At 36.0% G+C, this 24,651-nt stretch overlaps 1 protein-coding gene and 1 pseudogene across 8 annotated transcripts in view; one reads left to right on the top strand and one right to left on the bottom strand.

The window, feature by feature from the left end:
- The window catches only part of TENM2 (teneurin transmembrane protein 2), a 3,953,434-nt gene that overhangs the window by 289,033 nt on the left and 3,639,750 nt on the right, over positions 1-24,651 (top strand). The window lies entirely within an intron of this gene.
- LOC107974964 (small ribosomal subunit protein uS19-like) lies at positions 13,795-16,908 on the bottom strand (annotated as a pseudogene).

Raw genomic sequence — 24,651 nt, forward strand, 5'->3', positions numbered from 1 at the left:
CGGGAATAAATAGTAACAACATTTCAGTCTCTGGCAGTCAATAGAAAAATTGACTCACTCTTTGTGCCTTAGCCATACATTCCACCAGCCTAGTATCTATGTAGGGGCTTCAACAAAAAAAGGGTCATATTCAAAAAGCCTAAGAAACTTTGAAATTCACTTTGGGGTTGTACCTTGCTGAGTGCCATACAAAATAAATTAGTAGGATCACCATGGCACACTACAGCCTACAAAACTCATTTTACTTAAAGAGGACATGAGAACATATACAAGGCAAGGAACCTAAGACATGCTTATTATATATTTTCTTAAATATGTAAAATATACTCAATAAAGAAAAAAAATCGACAAATACCAGAAAGGATAAACTATAGATAAAAAAAATCTCTATGCCCTAACAGTACTTCTCAGGGGTCAACTTGACTCATATTTTGTTGGTTATCTCTTTAAATTAGTTTTCATTTTCCCAGCTAAATTGCTGATATAAATTTTTAAATAAATACTGTTATTATACTCTCTCTCTCCCTGCATATTAAAAATATATAGTATATGCATATATAGCCACCTCCCCATATATATTTAGATACAAATATATGAACAAATGTTCATGTTTGTACATATGGATTTATTATCTGTATCTGAAATATATTCTATGCAATGTTATATAAAACGATTTAACTGTTTCCATGTGGAGCATTTTGTTCAATCCTTAACACAGTGAATAATATAATAAATATTCTTTTACATATAACCTTGCCTACATTGATTTTTACCTAGAAAATATTCTGACATTTAGTAATATTTTCTTTTAATCTCATTCTCTCAAATTTAGGTAGATATTAATGTTGTTAGCTAATAATTACTATTTTTTCTTTCTCGTATTTATAATTTTAATTATTCTTGAAGTTTTAATATGTGGTAAAGGGCTATATAAAGTAATTTTGAATATAGGAAATGCCCTTGTATTGATGATAATTTTAATAGACATGCCCTTAGAGTTTGATAATTCTGTATATTTGCTGTAGATTTCCAATAGGTGACATTTAACAAGTTAAGAAATATTTCTTTAATCTTATAAATGTGAAACAATGAAGAATAGATTTTGAATATTTATCTGCTTTTTCTGCATCTAGTGAGATGATTTAAGGTTGTTTTTCTTCTTCTTTTAACTCTTAGTAGAGTGAATTCTATTAATAAAGCTTCAAGTGTTGCCTCATCTCTAAATTTCTGGAATAAACTCTATTTTGTACCTTGTTAATTTAATATTTTGGGCTATACAACCTACCGACACTTGAATCTAGTTTATATTTTCATAGGAGTGCTTGTGTGTTCAGATGTGTATCAGTTCGTTCTCATGCTGCTGTAAAGAACTACCTGAGAATGGGTAATTAATAAACAAAAGAGGTTTAATTGACTCACATTTTTGCATAGCTGGGGAGACCTCAGGAAACTTACAATCCTGGCAGCAGGGGAAGAAAGCATATCCTTCTTCACATGGTGGCAGGAGAAAGAAGTGCCAGCAGGGGAAATGTGAGACGTTTATAAAACCATCAGATCTCATGAGACTCTCATTATCATAAGAACAGCATGGGGGGAACCACCCCCATGACCTAATCACCTCCCACAAAGTCCTTCCCCCAAGACATGGGGATTACAATTTGGATTACAGTTCAAGGTTAGACTTGGGTGGTGACACAGAGCCAGACCATATCAAGATGAATTGTGTTTGAACTTATTTCTCTAAAATGAACATGCAGTTTTTCTAAAATTTAATGTTCCAGCTTAATAACATGGATTTTAAAAATTCTCACCTTTAATAATATCTGCCTCTCGTACCATGTTTGAAATGTACCCAAATTTTCTCTAAGTTAATTTGGTAACTTATATTCTTATACATCTGTTGACTTAATTTCGCTCATTTGATTTAGATTGTTAAATTTATTGGTATAAATTTACAAACTTTTCCCAATTTCTTTTTTTAAAAGCCTCGTTTATGGCTTTATGATGGTAAGATTCTAAAACAAGTTATTACGACTCATGGACTTATGCAACTCTTAAAAATGGATCATTACTTCTCTTGATGGCAAAGTCATGGTTCACTTATTATCTCAATCCATTATTTTGCATCAGAAAGAAAATGCTTTTTTTCAAATAAAATAATCAGCATTACTTTTTGGAGTCAAGTAGAAATTTTGCATTTTTTTGAGAAAAAAAAGACAAAATAAGAGACTTTAAGGAAGCTTTGCATTAGAAACTTTGGGCCATTCTCTCAGACCTTGAATGGATAATCACTCATATTCTTCCTTCAGATTTCAAGTTGGAAAGTAAAGCATTTAGACACATAGAAAAAAAGCAATTTGGAAGGAGAGACAGAAAATGTGTGTTGGGTGTACTATTGTTTCTCTTTCTCTCAAATGAGAGAAATTATTAATCAATTAATTTTCTAGATATTTAGATATTCCTGGTGTTACATGTAGAGGATTACTATAAGCAGCACCAATGGAATAGTATTGTTGCACATAAAGTCAAGAAAGATAGTTTCAAGATTCTACGATGATCTTGACCGTGACTTTAACCTTGGGTAAGTCACTAACGTATAGTTTTGTTATCCATATCAGGAGGTGATTAAGTTTGTCCATTGGAATTTGGTGGGCAGGCTCTTCAGGCTATTACAGGAAGCTGCAATAAAGCAGTAGAAGCACAGGATATCTACATACATTACCATGCCCCAAATCCCACGAAATCTAACTAAAGAGCACAGCACACAATTCTACCACAAGCCCTTCAAATATTAATGGGTTCTCTTTAATTAATAAAGAAGACAGAAAAACATATTGCAAAAGATACCTGAAGGAGATTAAGCTTACGATGACCACAGACTTTATCTAAAATCAAATTTCAAATCAGGTGAGAACAGTAAAACCAAACAAAAAGCAAACAATAAAATTAAAGTATATAGGTAAAGCCAAAAAGTAAAACGGCATGGTTTGGTCCTAAAATGCTATAGTATTATGTCAAGTTCATTCTCCTTTATTCTAATTTTTTAATCTGAATAGCTTCCTTTTTCCCCCTATATCCTTTGCAAGGTATTACATAGTTTCTCCATGTGTTTAATATTATCAAAATCTATAATGGTTATGATTTTTACCTGGCATTCTATATATTTTTTCTTATGGTTTTCTTTTCCTGGTTGAATTTTTCTAAATTATTTGTTTACATTTCTTCACTTTTTAAACTTTAAAAACTAGGAAGAGCGAATATCTACATTGCAATATCTAGGTTAACATAACATGAAAGCTCTATACACCTTAACATCAACTATTAAACAATAATAAATTTCCAGAGCGGAAAAAAAGATTCACTAAAAATAGCTGGAATTTGAAATTATATTTTTCAGCCTGTTAATGTATCATATGGAGTAAAAATAAGCCATAGGGAGGAAATGGAAACTCTATCAAATGCCTCTCTGTTGCAGTAAACTTAATTATACAGCACACCATAAAATGACAGTAATATTAGAGAGGAAACGTAGCAATTTCAGATGTGCAATAACTGCTTTTTACAAGGAAATAAGTTACATCAAGTACATATACCTATACAGTCTAATACTATTTTCCAGCAAGAGCTGGTGAGATTCACAGTCAAGGGGAGGCAAAGATTTAACTAAGCTGAAATCTGATTAGTCCAGGAAGGTTTGCCTATGAAAATCACTGCATGTAAGTGTGTTCTCTTGCTAATACATAATAAGCACCTAACATAAAAATTCACATTCAATTTTTAAATATATATGTATACATACGTATGTAATAGCCTCAATCAAAACCCTTATTAACAGTTTAATTCTTGGCTTTTAAAGAAACTCTGAAGTGCTTTTTGCTACATCTGACCTATGTGTACATAACATAGAACTACATCATAGGAACAACATCCCATTATGAATTTAAGAGAACTAATTGTAATGTTTCTAAAGAAGCTTTGATATATAATCATGCGAAAAAATCTTTCATTTAAAACCTGAAAGATAACAATTGACTTTTTAAATTTTAATTGGAAAGATTATCAAGAAATCTCTGTCTTCTATGATTATTTTCTTTAATTTAAGAAAAATTGGCTGGGCGCGGTGGCTCACGCCTGTAATCCCAGCACTTCGGGAGGCCGAGGCGGGCAGATCACGAGTCAGGAGATCGAGACCGTCCTGGCTAACACGGTGAAACCCCGTCTCTACTAAAAACACAAAAAAATTAGCCGGGCGTGGTTGCAGGCGCCTGTAGCCCCAGCTACTCGGGAGGGAGGCTGAGGCAGGAGAATGGCCTGAACCCGGGAGGCGGAGCTTGCAGTGAGCCGAGACTGCGCCACTGCACTCCAGCCTGGGCGACAGAGCCAGACTCCGTCTCAAAAAAAAAAAAAAGAAAAATTAACATAATTACATTTATTGGTGTGTTGGTATTTTCTTGTTTATTAGATCATTACATCAGCAATTATAGCCTTGTGTGTGTATATATATGTGTATATATACATTATATACATACATAAATATACATATATGTATATTATATATACATGTGTGAATGTATATAATATACGTGTGTGTGTGTGTGTGTGTGTGTGTGTATACATATATATTTTTTGTTTTTTGTGATGGAGTCGCCCTCTGTGGCCCAGGCTGGAGTGCAGTGGCACCATCTCGTCTCACTGCAACATCCGCCTCCCAGGTTCAAGTGATTCTCGTGTCTCAATCTCCTACTTAGTTGGGATTACAGGCATGCGCCACCATGCCTGGCTAGTTTTTGTATTTTTAGTAGAGACAGCATTTCACCATGTTGGCCAGGCTGGTCTTGAACCCCTGACCTCAGCTGATTTGCCCACCTTGGCCTCCCAAAGTGCTGGGATTACAGGCATGAGCCACCGCACCCAGCCAGCCTTGCATACTTGTAATATATTTTTGCCTAAAGGTTTTTATAAAGTAGGTTTCTTATCACACAAATCATTGTTCAAATGATGGTTTTTCCACTTACTATCTGAATGACCTCAGGGAAATTCTCTAAAACTGAATCTGTTTCTTTTTCTATAAAATTACTGTATTAATGCCCACAAGTTTTATAGTTGTTATCCATGATAGAAATAATGCATGTAAAGTTTCTACTACATTTCTAAGCACATAATAGGCAGATAACATACTGATAGCTGTTATTTCTTCTATCATCATGTACATGGTGTAGTATACACTAGGCTTCATAATTTCATTATTAAGTTTATCTGTTGACCTTGGGTAACTCAATCTCTTTGGAATATTCATAAGACCATTTATGTTTATGAGATTTTTGCAAATTCTCCAGATTTTATTAAAAAGAATATGTGCCTTGGTGCTTTGTATGTCAGATTCTTATTATCTTACATTAAAACAAAGAGATATAGGGTCGTGTTTCGGGAAACAGAGAAGTATAAGTTGTGGCATAGAATGACAGATTACTAGGTAAAAATGTTACCTGACTGAAGATGTAAATCAGTGCTTCTGAAGCTAAGGGAATTGGAGAGGAGGGGTTATAATAACAGGAAAGTGAGTGAATAGAGTGTCCTAATTTTGTGCTCATGGATAAAATAGAAGGATGAAGGGACAGTTTGAGAGGAAGGAGACAAAAGTCAGCTTGAGAGGACACAATAAGCCTCCAGATAACGATGAGACGTGGACATTGGTGGATGGACATAGTCTGATGCTCCCGGTGATACTGACAAGAGGTTACTGTCAGCTGGTGCAAAAATTATCTCCTTGCTTGTTTGTTATTGCCTAACATTCTCTGATCAAGAATTACATTTTTTATATATAACTGCAGTGGGGTAAAAAGTTCTACGCTTTTGATTGCAGACATTTTAAAATGATCTGTAAGTAAGTTTATTAAGTTATCTCTTAATATATACGCAGATGTATGTCATGGCTTATACCTAAAAACTGCCCGTTTATAATATCACTACTTTCCCTTTTTCCTTTCTTCCCTCTCACTCACCTGCCTACTCACCTAACTTCCTTTCATCCTTCTTGCATATTTACCTGGAGAGGGAGTCTTCATCTCCTGTCTCATAACATATTTATATCTTTGTCTAAAGCCTGTGAATATTAGGACTAAAGACTACATCCCTAATTTATTGATTTTTCTCTGGGGATATTTGGTATAAAGACAGAAATTTAGTAAGCAGGTGACATTGTAAAATTTGTTAAATAGAATTAATTCCTCTCCATAAATATGAATAAGTGGTTCTTAAAGATAAAATGTCAACTATTCACTCACCTCTTTGATAGGTCATTGGGCACACATGCCATATGGCAGATGTGGTGAAGTTAACACAGGAATAACAGGATATTCTTCCTTGAAGATGCAAATTATGACAAGTTAATTCTAGAATGGCTGAGATAATTAGTAATTGCCTACTCTGAACCTGACAATATATTATGCTCTTTGTATACATACGTTAACTCTTAAGTTTAGAGCAACTCTGGGATAGTAAGTGGTATGTGGTCCATACTACAAAGAAAAAAAAATTAAAAAAAAACAAGGATTCAGTTCACACACAATAGTAGGCAGCAAACTGAGTATTAATGTAAATGTAAATGATTCTTCGATAACCCCAGAGCCAGCCAATGGAACCAATGTTTACCATCCTACTTCAAAATTTTTCATCATCATATAAACAATGATCTATTATATTCATCTGTAAGAGTTATTACAAAAATAAAGATAAAACTCCAAATATATGAAATCAGTGTTTTAGATATCAATTTATTTTTTATTTTCAAAACTGGGATTTATAATTTTTACACTTATAGAATTTGCATAGTCAACAGGAAGATGCTGAAGATACCACTATGTCATTGGACAACTGTGCAGTGCTTTTCAGGTTGAAGGAAAGCATCTATCACCAGCTGCATGAGCTCAGGGGAAAAAAATATGTTGCAAGAATTCATTATTTTTCTCCATTTCTAGCCCCTGTTCCTATTCAGGTACAGCAGCACAGATGGTGTTGTGGTAAAGACACATAACACTGTCAGGAGCTATAATATATGACACAAATCTGGCATTCCACATTCCCACAAGTTTCAAGGTTAAGATAGAAACTGGTCACTTTTCTGACATTCAATTAACTTCTTTTCTTTGTATTTCCATTAAAATATAAAATTATTTTTATGAGAGAATCTTCCCTAATTCATTCATTTCTATGACTCTATGAGTTTATTTTATTAACATAGATCTAATAATATTTTGAATTATTTTAGTGTATCTTGTGTTGTCATAAGTATGCTCTTAAAAGGTATTCAATTAAAAATTGAATTATACCTAAATTAATGAGAGAAGCTTGGTAACGGGGTTAATGGATAATGCTTTTGAAAATTCAAAGCTATTATACCTTTCTACTCATATATATACAGTTTTCAAATATATATATATAGTTTTCATATATATGGTTTACTTGAAGTAAGAATATGAATATACTCTCTTTTATCAGTTAATAACAGGTTGTTACAGAGTACGTATATATGAGAATATTCTTTTCTAGAGACTATGAATTGCAAAGTTATGTAGGATTACAATATTTTCAAAAACTAAATGGTGAGACAATATCCTACTAAGTGTGAAAAGGCAGTAAATTTCAGGGAATAAAGAAAAACATTTGGTCTTCTATAAAGCACATATAGTAATAAACCTAAAATCATAGGCTTTTCATTCCAGATTTTTCCTTTGAAATTCAAACACAAATTCATCTTCTCTGTCTCTCAAGTCTTCATCCAGATGCCCCTTCATCACAGGGAACAGAACAATGAGCCATCTTCCAGTGAAAAAACTAATTAAAGAAATTAAAATATGTATCTGAATATAGATGGTATTTAACTCAACATATGTTAAAGGATATTGGTTAGTGTGCCTCCCCATAAAAGGCTGAATGATTTTTCTCTCTTGGATGTATAAAGCAGAACTGAACCGAAAGACTGAATATGCTTTTAAAAATGAGCACCACTGGGCCAGGTGCGGTGGCTCATGCATGTAATCCCAGTACTTTGGGAGGCTGAGGCGGGTGGATTACCTGAGGTCAGGAGTTCGAGACCAGCCTGGCTAACATGGCAAAAACCCGTATCTACTAAAAATACACAAAATTAGCTGGGTGCGGTGGTGGGTGCCTGTAATCCCAGCTAATTGGGAGGCTGAGGCAGGAGAATTGCTTGAACCCAGCAGGCAGAGGTGGCATTGAGCTGACATCGTACCATTGCACTCCAGCCTGAGCGACAGAGTGAGACTCTGTCTCAAAAAAAAAAAAAAAAAAAAAAAAAAAAAGAGCACCACTGGAGTAGAGGCATGAAATTAAGTTGTTTGTCTTTGGAAAGGTAGCTTTAGATTCCCAAAACACTGAATCACAAAGGCTAATGTTGATAAGGAGCTGGAGGCTGTGTTATGTTTAGGACAATATAAAGGTCTTTTAAAATATTTCTGGACCAAGATAGATTACTGGGCAAATATACTATTCCTCAAATTCAGTTTCTCAAAGGAAACTAACAAAATTTACTATATTTTTGTGGATATAAAGGGAAATTTAAGGAGAGAGTAGTGAGTATTTTATATATATATATATATATATATATATATGTGTGTGTATAATGACAAATCAGGCTCCAAAGATACCCTGAATGACAGAAATGATGGGACTAAATCTAGGAAATTGGAATTGATAATTTTCCATCTACATTTCCAACTAACATATGTGGAAGTGCAAATAAAAAACAACATTAAATTCTTTCTGTGGGACATAAACCTGAAATCAACAGTGCCAGAAGTGTTACGTGGTCACCAATAATGTATTTGATATTACTTCATATTAATAGAGTTATGTTGTTCAGAAAAATACCTTGATAGGAACTACATAATTGGGGTTGTATTACTTACATGGTGTTCTGCTTTACCCCCCATTTAGCTTGCAGCATGAAATCCAATCATACTAAACCTCTATCAGTTTCTCAAAGGCAACGTGTTCTCTTAGGAGGTGGAAAATAATTCTCCCCACTCCCTTGGGTTGAGCCTTCAGATTTTACCTTCAAGACCCCATGATCAAGTCAGTTGTCCCTCTTATGTCTTCCCATTACACTCTACTTGCCAATTCTATCCCTGATCACACTACTTTGTAGTTGTTGGCTGGCTTGTTTGACTTCTCCCATTAGACTGAACTCTATGGAGGCAGGGCCATGTCTATTCTGTGATCACCTTTGCGTCTTCTATTCCTGACAGAGTACCTAGAACAAAAATGGCTATTGAATAAAAGTATTTAAATAAGAAAAGAGATTGTTCAGTCCACTCTGCCTGTGTAGACAACTGTAAAGAAGTGCTCCATTCTGAAACATTGCATGTAGTGTTAAGTACCTGGCTAAAATATGTACCTGGAGGAGAAGCTACCAATAGGGAGAGGGAAAATATTCTATATAATGACAGAATAGGCACCTTCAATAAGAGAAGCACTAGAAAGAATAAAACATGCTTTTTTTTTTCCCTCAGATGACTGTAAACTGTAGCATGGAAGAAAAAAGATGTTTTCTATGTAGCATGATCAGAGGACATAGGTATTATTAATGGATAGAAGTAATTAAGAAATGGATTCTACTTCAGCATAAGCAAACATCAACTAATGATTAGCCCTGTCATAAAATGACACTGGATCTTGTGGCACAGAATGTTGTTTTCATTAGGATGGCTACTTTTGAGGGGAGGAATGGAAGGAATTGATGAGTTCATGTGTTAGAAAGACTAGAAGGTTTCTCAGGCATATTTAATGTTGTGTGGGGTAACTAGGTTAAAGGAAAAAGCAGAAGAAATTAGAGTGACAGTTTGGTGACTGCTGTTGTATTTGGAGGTGACATTTGCCAAGCACTTACTGAATACAGGCACCTCGCTAAAGCTTTACCATGAAAATATCAGCGTTTTCTAATATTAGGACTTGATATCTGCTAATCTTGGAAATGTTTGAATTCGCTATTACTATGTGACTCTCCAGATCTGTTTCTAATTTTGTATTTCATTCGAATACATTTTTTTAAAACTTGTGTATTTATTTAATAAATCCTTACACAAAGCTATGTGTCAAAAACATTTCAACACTTTGATAAAAATGAAATCATTTAATCCACATGGTGTGATTTTTATCCCTTATTTGCATAACTGAAGCATAGAGAGGTTAATAGTTTCTATGAGGTCAAACAGGTGAAAATAGACAATGCTAGGACTCCAACCCCAGTTCTCTATATGGTTGGGATCATCTGAAGGAGCACCTCCCAATCAAATGGCCACGTGGGGCGCTAGTTCGTTTTGTTTAACCATTATATACCATTGTATGAACATCCTGATATAAAGGTTCCAAAGCCTTTATTCCAATTTGTGCTATTTTGTTTTAGGCGTATGTTTTAGAAGAAACATATCATCCTACATTTGTAAATGTATCCAGTGTGATTATGCCTTTTAATTCGTGAGTTTAGTTTGTTTACATTGATTTTCTTTATAGGTACATTTGAGTGTATGTCTACAACCTTATTTCACATTTTCTATTTGTGCCATTTTTTTCTTGACTGTGTTTTTTCTATTTCTGCCTTTTTTGAATTAAAGATTTCCATATTCCCTCATTTACATATTTTTTTCTCTCTGCAGATTTAGAAAAGACTCATTCTATATTTTAGTGTTAACTTTAAAGTTTAATATCCATGCTTAACAATATATCTTGATTTAATAATTTGATGACCAGGTAATACTGCTGTCTTTTCTTGAACATAATAACTTCAGTATGTGTAAACTATTCGGTAATCATTCCTCAACAATTTATTGTTTATATTTTTCCTTAAGCACCACATACACAGACATGTACACATACACATACATAAAATCATATATACAAGTTGTTAGCTACTGAATATTATTAGTTGTTAGCTATTCTAAAAATATCTGTATTCACCATTATCTTTCTACCTAATGCTTTTCCTCTGGTTGCGTTTTTCTTTTAATTAAAATTGATGCTTTAATAATTCCTTTTCTAAGAATTTATTCGATGGACTCTTAATCTTTGCATGAATGATTTTAGCTAGAGATAATATTTTAAGCTGACAGTTATTTTCTCTCTAGCTTTTGAAAGAACTTCTTGCATTTCTTTCAATTGATAAGGACATTTTCCTTTGGTTTAATTATTATTTTTTGCTAGTTAATACGATTTGTCTCTGGATTTTAAAAATTTTAGTTTAGCATGATGTGTACAGTTTCTCTATTATGTGTTTAGGTGGGAATATGTTTATCTATCCTGTTTAGTACTTAGAGTGCCTTCTGAATCAGAATCTCCATGTCCTACCTTGATTCTGAAAAGTTTATTACCAGGTATTTTTTCAAATATGACTTCCAGCTCATTTTTCTGAGACACTTATCAAATATATGCCGGAGCTCTGTATTTTATACTTTATGTATCTTTAATTTTTTATGTTTATATATTTGTGTTTCTATGGTGTGTTCTGAGTAGATTCCTCAATATCATTTTGAAATTCAGTCAGTCTTCCCAATGGTGGCAATTGTGTCTTGAGTTTGGTCTGTGTACTGAGGGAAGTTTTTTGTTTTTGTTTTTGTAATTGCAGTGACTACATATTTCTTTATTAAGAGTCCTTATGGGTTCCTTTCCTGTCTTCTTGCTTGTATTTGATCTCTGCTTCATTAAAACAAAAATAGATGTGATTGTCATTTTTTTCAGTTGAGCATTATAAACCATTAATTATTAATGAGTTTTACAATCTTATACATATGAACATTTCATCTTGGGGGAATTCAGGTTCTGGTTGGTGATTTTGAGAGCCACCTACCTACCTTCCTTCCTTCTTTCCTTCCTTCCTTCCTTCCCTCCTTTCTTCCTTCCTTCCTGCCCTTCTTTTCCTTTCTTCCTTCCTCCCTCCTGTGCAGGCTGGAGTGCAGTGGTAGCAATCAGGGCTCACTGCAGCCTCGACCTCCTGGGCTCAAGCCATCCTCCTGCCTTAGCCTCCCAAGTAGCTGGGACTACAGTTACAACCATCACATCCAGCTAATTTTTTGTAGAGCTGGAGTCTCCTTCTTTTCTTTTCTTTTTTTTCTCTTTTTTTTTTTTTTTTTTTGACAGAGTCTTGCTTTGTTGCCCAGACTGGAGTGTAGTGCTGTGATCTCGACTCGCTGCAACCTCTGCTTCCTGGGTTCAAGTGACTCTTGTGCCCCAGCCTCCCAAGTAGCTGAGACTACAGGCACATACCACCATGCCCAGCTAATTTTTGTATTTTTTTGTAGAGACAGGTTTTCACCATGTTGGCCAGGCTGGTCTTGAACTCCTGACCTCAAGTGATCCGCCCACCTCAGCCTCCCAAATTGCTGCGGTTACAGGTGTGAGCCACCATGCCCGGCCTTATTTTTCATACCTTTCTTCAGCCGTTTTGGAACTTGGGTTGTCAGGTTTGTTTTGTGTGGGAGATTCTTTGTAGTTTTTATGTTTCCTTTTTTTTTTTTTTGAGAGGGAGTTTCGCTCTTGTTGCCCAGGCTGGAGTGCAATTACATGATTTCTCCTCACTGCAACCTCTGCCTCCCGGGTTCAAGAGATTATCCTGCCTCAGCCTCCCGAGTAGCTGAGATTACAGGCATGCGCCACCACGCACGGCTAGTTTTGTATTTTTCGTAGAGACAGGGTTTCTCCATGTTGGTCAGGCTGGAATTCAGATCACTCAGGTGATCCGCCTGCCTCGGCCTCCCAAAGTGCTGGGATTACAGGTGTGAGCCACCGAGCCGGGCCTATGTTTCCTTTTTAAAATTAATCAGTTTGTTGGTTCGCCTCCAGCTTGCTGTCTGGTGCTTATTCAAGAAGCGGGTTTTAGAGTAAAAGTTTGCTACTCTGACCCACAGGAAAGTAACAGAGATGGCCACTAAGCAAGCACAGAACTCGATTCATTTCTTACCTTTGACAGTGTGGCTTTCTGTTTTCATAATTCCACAAGTTCACATCATCTGTAGCCCAAGAGAGCGCAGTTTTTTTGTTTTGTTAAGCCTCCTCTAATAAGCATCAAGAGTTCTGGGCATCCAATCTTTGCCATAATAAGCAGTAGGCCTGGCTGTATACATCCATATATGGGAGTAGTTTTAATCCCAATGGCCCCAGAGAAACTGACCTCTTGTCACTGCCTGCTTTGGAGCTTTTAATCCCAGAAGGCCAGAGGATGTAGTCTTACTCATCTTCTTATATTTATGGCTCATGAAAATGTCTGTCCAGTTTTTAAGGCCAGCTCTGTCTTTCACGTTTTCTCTTTTTCTGTTTTATCTAAAACTGCTTTGTAATGAGGGCAGGGGTTGCATCACAGCGTGATTTTACTGTCTTCCTGGCATGAAATGATGTCTTACTCATCAATTCATCATCTGTGCTTGCTTTTGTTTATGATCATGGAGACTTACTACTATATTTATGTTAGGATAGTGATAAAAAAACAGAATTGGACTTAAAACATAGTAACATGGTAGTGCTATTGAAAAGTCAAATACACATACACTATATAGTAGATTGAATAGAACAGAGCAGTGGGGAAACAGTCATCATGGTGCATTCAAATTTGCATCAGCAAACTGAACTCAGTTTGACAATCACTTTCTAAATGGTGATTCGGTTTCAACGAAACAACACCTTCTGCGGTGAAAAAAAAAGCAGTATTATTGATATGCATACTATTGGTATAGTTGTTTTCTTTGTAGTCACTTTATAAATGTCTTTTTTTTTTTGGAGATATGTGTGCCTTTATTAGCGGAGCCACTACTTGAGGGGGATGAAGCGGGAGGAGTGGGTGGCCCCAGTGCCAGGCCGGCCGTGCTTCACGGGCTTGTAGGTGATGGAGAACTCGCCCAGGTCGTGGCCGATCACCTCCAGCTTGATCTCCACCTGGTTGAAGGTCTTGCCGTTGTAGACGCCCACCCTGCTGCCCACCATCTTGGGAGGGATGATCATATCCCGCAGGCGCGTCTTCACCACTTCCTGCTTCCCTATGGTCGGCGCCTCCTTCTTGGCCTAGCATAGGCGCCTCAGCAGCGAGTGCGGCTTGCGCCTCAGCATTCCGCCGCAGGCCGTGGTTCAGCCGCCGCAGCTGGCGCGCACCGTACAGCTGCCTCAGCTGCTCAAAGGACATGTCCAGCAGCTGGCCCAGGTCCACACCGCGGTAGGTGAACTTGCGGAAGGTCCGCTGCTGCTTCTCCTCTACCTCTGCCATCTTGCCGGATCCTCTGAAAATGATTCCGTAAGTGCCAGAGTCCTTCACATACGGATTTTAACCTAATTCTGTAATGATTTTAATTAGCTGATATATTAAAAACAACGTCAGTAAGTGTTTCCCTTCAAGGAAGCCTCAACTTTGAGAAACGGTGAATTACGTGAGGTAAACCTCGTATTTATGTGAGGAAAGCTCTGCACTGGTTTTGATTCTCACATTTTAATTAGCTGATACATTAAAAACAATATAAGTAATTTTTCCCTTCCGGGAAACCTCAACTTGGAGTAACGCTGGATTACGTGAGCTAAACCTCGTAATTATGTGAGAAAGGCTAAGTATTGGTTTTGTTTCCCACATTTACGTGAGGAAATCGAGGCACAATGTTAAGTGTCACAAGGTCAAGTAACTAGTAAGGGACAGGCCAAGATAGAAATCTGTTTGTAGAACTCTTGTGCTTAATGACTAAGAAGCGTGCGCAGATGCAAGGGCCAGACAGGGAAACAAGAGATCCATTTGTACCAATAGCATGGAAGATTGACTTTGTTTCAGGGAATCGCGTTTTTTCATAAAAACTTCAGGATTAACCCACCTCACATATTTTCTCCAAAGTTATAGTTATGTATTGGATTTAAGAATAGACTGAACCTGGGCTCCCCACAGCACAAGATAAAAAACTGATAGCGGCTGGGCACGGTGGCTCACGCCTGTATTCCCAGCACTTTGGGAGACCAAGGTAGGCGGATCACCTGAGGTCAGAAGTTTGAGACTAGCCTGGGCAACATGGTGAAACCCTATCTCTACTAAAAATACAAAATCAGCGGGGTGTGGTGGTGGGTACCTGTAATCCCAGCTACTCGGGAAGTTGAGGCAGGAAAATCGCTTGAACCTGGAGGCAGAGGTTGCAGTGAGCCAAGATGGCGCCACTGCACTCCAGCCTGGGTGACAGAGCGAGACCCCGTCACCAAAAAAAAAAAAAAAAAAAAAAAAAAAGGGAAGAAAAGGTAAACCAAATGACGTACAGAAGCTATTACAACATATAGAAAATCATTAAACATCATTGGTCACTCAAAATACATTCTGGGCTCAACATAGTAATGGTAAATACTCGAGGTGATGGACACCCCAAATACTTTGACTGGATCATTGTCCACTCTGTGCATGGGACCAAATATCACATGTATGCCATAAATATGTAAAATATTATCTATCAATAAAAAACTTAATGGACACACAGAATAATACATAATGTGGTTGTTCTTAAAATTGGTTTTACTCTGTGCCTCTTTACTTTTCTTATAAAGCCAAGTATTTTTAGATCCAGAGAAATTTTCAACATTTCAAAGAGTAACTCTAGCAGTAGATGAGTATTATAAGTGTGACTCTTTATGTGTGATTTTAAAATGGTTTAAGCAAAGGAACGACATTCAGATTTTCTGAAATTACATATTTATAAAACTACTGTAGAAAAATTTATGGTGACAATATTGTTTGAGTAGAAAGCTAAAAATTTCATTGAGTATGAAGTTGGTATAATACTACTACAAGCTGCCTTTTTCCGTTGAGTTTTGACTGTTATAATCAATTTAAAATGTAACTTTTCTTTTTGGAATTATAATAAATACAATTCTTATTTTAGATAAATCATTCGTCACACTTGTAAGATCACTTCACAGGGAAAAGTATTCTTTCTTGTCTTCTCTATTTTTTTACTGGAAGAAATGATGTACTTTTTCAAGTTTTGCTAAGAACTCTTCAATGGTAACAAATATTTGATGTTATGAGATTGACATTAAATGTTTAATATTATTAATATATAAAATACTGTGTCATATCTTGTGGAAGAGAGAGAAAAACGATTTGTGAAAATATACTGCTTCTTGCATATAACCATGTTTCTGCTCCTTAGTAATCTTAATTTCAATTTTGTAAAGCTTGTCTTTATTATTATCAAGAAAAGCCATAATCTAGACCCAGAATTTTGATCAGATGGCCCTTACCTCAGATTTTGAATCACTGCTCTAAGAAGGCAGATAGATAACTGTTAAAATTTGGATAAAAATGAAATAAACAAAATATAGTTAAGTATTAAGTTTCAGCCAAGGCACATGCCAAGAGATAAACGAATGATTTGTAGAATTATTGGCTAGACTCTAAAGAATATTCAGCAATATTGTATATTCTACCCATTACTTGATACTGAGATATAAAGATGTTGATAACAATGGAAAGCAGATGGACAGCGCATGTTTACCTTTCAAAATATATCTGTCATGGAGGTAGCGTGTTCACCTATTGATAAGTTTGCCAGACTTAGCAAATTAAAATACAGGAGACTCAGTTCAAATCAGTTAAATTTTAGAAAAACATTGAAAAGAATTATATGTGGAATATGCTTATTCTAAAAAAGTTTAATCATTGTTTTTCTGAAATTGAAATTTAACTGGGTATCCTGCGTTTCATCTGGCAACTGTAACTATCGAGAGTGGTGTATGTATTTATATGTGTGTGTTTGTGTAGTTAGTATGGGGTGGTCTGTCTTCTACGGGAATTTGTGAAAGGCAGAGAAGGTTTTAGTCACCATGTACATATTATAAAATACATTCAGCCATTCTCATTAAGTCTAAATTAAAAACAGTTTCCCCCATCCTCCATAGGCGGGGTGCAGTGGCGTGATCTTGGCTCACTGCCACCTTCATCTCCCAGGTTCAAGCAATTCTTCTGCCTCGGCCTCCCAAGTAGTTGGGATTACAGGCGTGTGCCACCATGCCTGTCTAATTTTCTTGTATTTTTAGTAGTAATTTTAGCAATTTTTAGTAGTAGTAATTTTAGTAATTATATTGCTTGGGTATCTTAACTATTTCTGCAAGATTGCCTCTTGACTTCAGAAATGAGACAAAAATCTTTTTTTTCTGTATTTTTTTAGAAGAAGGTAGGCAATATAAGGACCAAAGCTAAGAAGTACTCATGATATAAAAAAATGTTATTGACAAACTAAGAAATCAGCAGTTTCAGTCTTCAAATCTTCTACTGACTATATGTTCAATTCAGTCACCTAAAAAATGCATTTCCAAATCAACTTATGATTTTCACTAGTACAAAGGGGGAAAACCCTAATGCAATATAAGAAAATTTTAAAGGATCATTTTTATTTGGCCTACCAAATTTAACGTGACTGAAAATGTTCGTTGAAAATGTTCGTTAAAAATGTTCAGAAATGTCTGGTTAACCCTGAATTAAGAAAAATAGGTCAACCATAACACATTTTCTAATAATTCTGACTTTAGTTAAGATTCAAACAAGTTTGGCAGAGCATCAATATCAGTCACAACACCAACTCTGGTTTAGAGGTTCTTCATTCTATTTTACGGTATTATCTGTGCATCTCGGAAGTAGTGATCCAGCATGGCAGACCCTAAATACGCAACAAGAGAAAGTGACCATCAATGAGTCAGTAAATTCTCTTATTCAGTATTGTCTTGAGGAGCTCTTTCATTCAAGACTTTTCAAACATAAACACACACACACACACACACACACACACACAATTTTAGGAGAGTGAAATTTTTTTTACTAAATATTTAACATTAGTAATATGCAAATACTAACAATAATTTTGTGGATATTTAATGTGTGCCAACTTTTAGCTAAGCACTTTAAATATATTGACTTAATGTACTCCATATGAAGTAGATAGCATTATAATTTTTGTTTTGCTTTTGTTTGTTTGTTTTTTGAGACAGAGTCTCACTTTGTCACCCAGGCTGGAGTGCAGTGGTGTGATCTTGGCTCACTGCAACCTTCATCTCCCAGGTTCAAGTAATTCTTCTGCCTCGGCCTCCCAAGTAGTTGGGATTACAGGCGTGTGCCACCATGCCTGTCTAATTTTCTTGTATTTTTAGTAGAGACAGGGTTTTGCCATGTTGGCCAGCCTGGTCTGGAACTCCTGTCCTCAAGTGATCCACCTGCCTCAGCCTCTCAAAGTGCTGCGATTACAGATATGAGCCACCATGGTTGGCCTAATTTTATTTTTAACAATGAAGAAAGGGAATCAAAAATTTTGACTAATGTTTCTGTGAAGTCAAAACCTGTGCCCTCAATGTATATTGATACACATGAGTAGAAACTGGCATAACAGTTGGAGTATATTCGTGAGCATATCTGTGTTTTCTCTTAAATTATGGATCTCTTTTCTACAGAGTTTGGGAGTAGTCCTTTGGAGTGGGGCTGAGGAAAGAGCAGCAGAGCTGTCTCTAAAGTTACTGGCCACTCTCTCCTCATCCTACAGCTCTATCCTCTTTTGACTCCCAACCTTGACCCAGCCTTTCTTAGGCTCCTTTTATTTAGATATTGTACTCTTCAGAAATTTGCCCTTCATTCTTTCTTCTTTGGTTTTATAAATCCCTCTTAAGAATGTGATGTAGTCTTGGTCTTCAGTGATGTAAGACCAAGGAGATTTATGTTTTGAACTCCACTTCTTTCCAGAGTTCCATATGTGTAGGCAAAATGGATATCCTCTGAATGTCCCATATGCATTTTATTTTATTTTTCGTAGGTTATTGGGGGTACAGGTAGTATTTGGTTACATGAATAAGTTCTTAATGGTGCTTTGTGAGATTTTGGTGCACTCATCACTCAAGCAGTATACACTGCACCCTATTTGTAGTCTTTTATCCCTCGTCCCTGTCTCACCCTTCCCCCCAAGTCCGCAAAGTTCACTGTATCATTCTTATGCCTTTGAGTCCTCATGGCTTAGCTCACATATCAGTGAGAACATAGGATGTTTGGTTTTCCATTCCTGAGTTATTTCACTTAGAATAATAGTCTCCAATCTCAACTAGGTCGCTGCAAAGGCCATTAATTCATTCCTTTTTATGACTGAGTAGTATTCTATCGTGTGTTGGTGACTGTGTGTGTGTGTGTGTGTGTGTGTGTGTGTGTGTGTCAGTTTCTTTATCCACTAGTTGATTGATGGGCATTTGGGTTGGTTCCATGATTTTGCAGTTGCAAACTGTGCTGCTATAAAGATGTGTATGCAATATCTTTTTCGTATGACAACTTATTTTCATATGGGTAGATACCCAGTAGTGGAATTGCTGCATCAAATGGTAGTTCTACTTTTAGTTCTTTAAGGAATCTCCACACTGTTTTCCATAGTTGCTGTACTAGTTTACATTCCCCCCAGCAGTGTAGAAGTGTTCCCTGTCCACCACATCCACACCAACATCTGTTATTTTTTGATTTTTTGATTATGGCCATTCTTGGAGGAGTAAGGTGATATTGCATTGTGGTTTTGATTTGCATTTCCCTGATCATTAGTGATGTTGAGCATTTTTTTTTTGTATGTCTGTTGGCCATTTGTGTATCTTCATGCGGTAGCTCACACCTGTAACCCCAGCATTTTGGGAGGCTGAGGTGGGTATATCATGAGGTCAGGGGATTGAGACCATCCTGGCCAACATGGTGAAACCCCGTCTCTACTAAAAATGCAAAAATTAGCTGGGTGTGGTGGTGCATGCCTGTAATCCCAGTTACTTGGGAGGTAGAGGCAGGAGAATCGCTAGAACCCAGGAGGTGGAGATTGCATGAGCCAAGATCCCACCACTGCACTCCAGCCTGGTGACAGAGTCCACTTTTTGATGGGATTTTTTGTTTTTTTCTTACTGATTTGTTTGAGTTCATTGTAGATTGTGGATATTAGTCCTTCATCAGACGTATAGATTGTGAAGATGTTCTACCACTCTGTGGGTAATCTGTTTACTCTGCTGACTGTTCCTTTTGCTGTGCAGAAGCTCTTTAATTAAGTCTCAGCTATTCATCTTTGAGGGTTGTTTTAGTTTTTGTTTTTTTGACGGAGTCTCGTTCTATTGCCAGGCTGGAGTGCAGTGGCGTGATCTCGGCTCAGTGCAATCTCCACCTCCTGGGTTCAAGCAATTCTCCTGCCTCAGCCTCCTGAGTAGCTAGGACTACAGGCACGCATGTGCCACCCCACCTCTCTAATTTTTGTATTTTTAGTAGAAATGTGGTTTCACCATGTTGGCCAGGCTGGTCTCGATCTCTTGACTTCATGATCTGCCTGCCTCGGCCTCCCAAAGTGCTGGGATTACAGGCATGAGCCACTGCGCTGGCCTTATCTTTGTTTTTATTGTATTTGCTTTTGGGTTCTTGGTCGTGAAATCCTTTCCTATGCCAGTGTCTAGAAGGGTTTTTCCAATGTTATCTTCTAGAATTTTTATAGTTTCAGGTCTTAGATTTAAGTCCTTAATCCATTTTGAGTTGATTTTTGTTTAAAGTGAGAGATGAGGATCCAGTTTCTTTCTCCTACATGTGGCTAGCCAATTATCCCAGCACCATTTGTTGAAAAGGGTGTCCTTTCCCCACTTTATGTTTTTGATGGAAACACATCCCATGCTCATGGATGGTTAGAATCAATATTGTGAAAATGACCATACTGCCAAAAGCAATCTAAAAATTCAACACAATTCTCATCTAAATACTACCATCATTCTTCACAGAATTAGAAAAAAACAATTCTAAAATTCGTATGGAACCAAAAAAGTGCCTGCATATCCAAAGAAGACTGAGCAAAAAGAACAAATCTGGAGGCATCACATTACCTGATTTCAAACTATAGTATAAGGCCGTGGTCACCAAAACAGCATGGTACTGGTATAAAAATAGGCACATAGACCAATGGAACAGCATAGAGAACCCAGAAATAAACCCAAATACTTACACCCACATGCATTTTAAATTAAGTGTTCAAATCTAACTTTATTTCCCAAATATACTCATCTTTCGTATTTCTGGTCTCAGTTAATGGCATTGATACTCAAATCAGTGAGCCGATTAGAGATTATGTTATTTGAGTTATTCCTCATATATCCTCAGCCACTAAACTTTGTCAATCTTGCTTTTAAAATATTTTCTTGAATCATTCATCATCAAAAAATCATATTTTCACCTAAGTATTTTGTGTAATATATTCTTCTACCAACCCAAAATTCATCCTCTCTACTGCCATTACAATTATTTTGACAAGAAAAACAAGAAAAAATAATGTGTCCCTCTCCCTTCCTAAAACATTCTTATGGCTGTGTTGTTTACAGGAGTAGTTGTCACACTGGACTGAGGTATGGAGATTATGGACATAGAAAGGATCCAGACACCAAATATCACATATGCTATTTCCCAAACTAATCTGTCCATCTGTGGCTTAGGTGTCATGGTTTATCAACCTTTACCTATATTTATTTATTTATTTATTTATTTTCTTGAGACGGAGTCTTGCTCTGTCACTCAGGCTGGAGTGCAATGGTGGATCTTGGCTCACTGCAATCTTTACCTCCCTGGTTCAAGCGGTTCTCCTGCCTCAGCATCCCAAGTAGCTGGGACTACAGGCCTGCGCCACTGTGCCCGGCTAATTTTTGTACTTTTAGTAGAGATGGGGTTTCGCCATGTTAGCCAGGCTGGTTTCAAAATCTTGACCTCAGGTGATCTGCTTGCCTTGGCCTCCTAAAGTGCTAGGATTATAGGTGTGAACCACCACGCCTGGCCTGCCATTCCCCCCCCCCCTTTTTTTTTTAAAGAAACGCATATTGCACCAGCAAGCAAAAACCTGGGGCTCATCTAAAGAGCCACTCAGAATGTTGTTAGTCCGAGAAAGTGAATCAGCCTAATGACTACATAACAAATACCTTTGTGAATTAGTTGGTTTTTCATATTTTGTTTTTAACAAAATTTGCCTGGTAGACCACTACAAATAATTTTGGAGGTGCATATTTATGTGATTTTTGATATAAAACCCAGAAGAATTCATAAGAATTGAATGCCATGGAGTATGTTTTTTTATACCCATTTACATGTTAATGATTAAATTCTCAAGACTTAAACTCATAAATGAAAAATAAGCATAGATTTGATGCTTATTCTAGCAATCCAACATTTTTATTCATGGATATATGAACTACTTATTAAAGGTCTTGGAGTTATTAAAGAATATAGCACAAATAAAATGTTGCTACTTTGCGTAATTATTGATTGAAATTTTAAATATTTTACATTACATACAAACATGCTAAAAATTCAGTCTAGAGGGAAATAATATCAATGTCTTATGGATGTAACATTTTTTAGAAACTATTGTTATTATGTTAGAGCAAACTTTTAAAATATTCTGGAATAAAAATATAAGAAAAATAATTTTGTAGGGAAAGTGGAATGGAACTATGAATTCAAGAAGAAAAAATAGTGGTATAAAGTTTTCAACTATTAAAGGAGGACTGTTCATTTATTTTCAAACAAGATAATAATTTTCATATTAATTATAGTAATTATATTTTTTCAGTATGTTTAAGTTTTATTTTTAAATGGAGTGTTATTTATAAATTCCTAGAAATACAGTTTTTTGCTATTGAAACTTAATTGAAAAATTTAAGACAACATAATTTTAGGGGGTTTGCAAAAAACCGTATAAACCACTGAACCATAGAATCAAGTCAAAATTCCATATTTAGATACTTACAGTGATCATTTTAACTTTCTAATCTCATGTCCCACCACTTATATCATCTACTCCACCTACACCTGAGTTTTCTTTGGAGTGTCATTGGTCTCAAAGATTCTGTTTCTTCTGTTTAGAATCATCTTCCATTTCCTTTTTACTTAACAGAAATTGTATGTCACTTTTATGCCAATTGCCTGACACAGTCTCTGTCACATTGTAGATTCACATTAATAAGAATAGTTATGATTTATTGAATGCAGTGGGCAGTAGACTAAGCATTGTGCATGCCCCAGCTGTTTTAATCCTCACAACAACCCTAACGATGACAGAACTGAGTTCCAGAGAGATCTGAATACTTACCTAAAGTCAAGGAGGAAATGAGCCTTGTTGATTAAATGAATAACCAAAAAAATGCTCGGCTGCTAATGCTTTTATCTCATTTCAACTGTTTCTATAACTTTAGATTTCTTTGGATGTACAATTTTTATAAACTAGTCCAGGCCCTGTGAACAGTTCTTTGTTGTTTGTTTTGCTTTTAATAGGAAATGTCATTACACTTTGTTGTAATTACCTGTTTAATGTCCCTCTCCTTGACAAATGATAAGCTTCACTGAGTAAGGGATCATGAATACCATATTCACCACGCCCAGCATTGTACACAGTGCATGGCATATACTGTGTTCTCAGTAATACATATTGAATTAACAAATATTCTACTACATTTTAGAAGGAGTTTTTAATCAACCCTGATGGTTGTAGATCATTAGGCACATTATTCTCTAATACAATGCTTCATTTACTTTAGAAATCCTTGTGTCACTTTCTGATTCTGTCATAACCAAATATTCCAAAATTATTATTTAATTCACATTTTTCTTTATATTGACTATTCCTATCTCTACTTAATTTATTTACAAAGGAGACTCTGTCACCACTGCAGATGGAATGCCTCTATCGCTGAACATAAATATATTAAAAGTACATACCAAAACAAGTAGTGTTATTAAAATCCAGCTAACCATTTTCATCAGCTATGCTTAAGGTTCCTTCTCCTTCTGTTAAAGAGAAAGACTGCCAACAATTAAGGAGGCCTTAAAGACAGACTAACACCAAATTATTACTTTTGCCTATTTAATCATGATCGAAAAAGCATTAAAAATAGACTCATGTTTTTCCTTTATGTGATTCTACCTAGCTTAATGACATTCTGGTGTGCCCTCGGAAATCCTCTTGGATGCTGTACTAGACGGGGTTTGTAAAATGTTTAGCCCAGTGTCTGGCACATCCTATGCATTCAAAAAAATATTAGTTATTTTTATAAATATCCCACACTGTGAAAAAAATGGCATATATAAAACTATCTTGCTTCTAATGAATATATCAAATGGGACCTCAGTGTCAAGAGTTGTAGGTCATTGAGATTGCCAAACCTTTTAAAGTATTTCCTGCCTACTACCATGCATGTGAATATTTATGAGATTTCTAGCGAAGAAAAGCACTGAACATTTCTTGAAAGTATTAAATTGAAAAAAAGAGTCAGAAGGGGGACTACATTGAGTTTGATTCACTAAGAAGGCAGAAGCTACTGGATCAATGACTACCTTCAACAGAGTCAGAGTTAAGCTTGTCTCAAGATGTCACACTATTAAGCAAAGAGCAATGATGTGTAACAATTTCTGGAAACTGAAAGGAGAGAAAGGGAATTGCACTTCTGGCCACTTTTTCACAGTTATTTCAGAAGTGCATAATCTTGATATTTAAGAGACTAGGGATTAAAAGTTTATTGCTTGATATAGATGCTGCTGAAAAATTTTATTTCCCATCATATTTAATATTCACAAATGATATGGTTATTAAAATACACAGTAAATTCCTTTAAAAGTGT

The sequence above is a fragment of the Pan troglodytes genome, chromosome 4, assembly GCF_028858775.2.
Source record: "Pan troglodytes isolate AG18354 chromosome 4, NHGRI_mPanTro3-v2.0_pri, whole genome shotgun sequence".
Lineage (NCBI taxonomy): Eukaryota > Metazoa > Chordata > Mammalia > Primates > Hominidae > Pan > Pan troglodytes.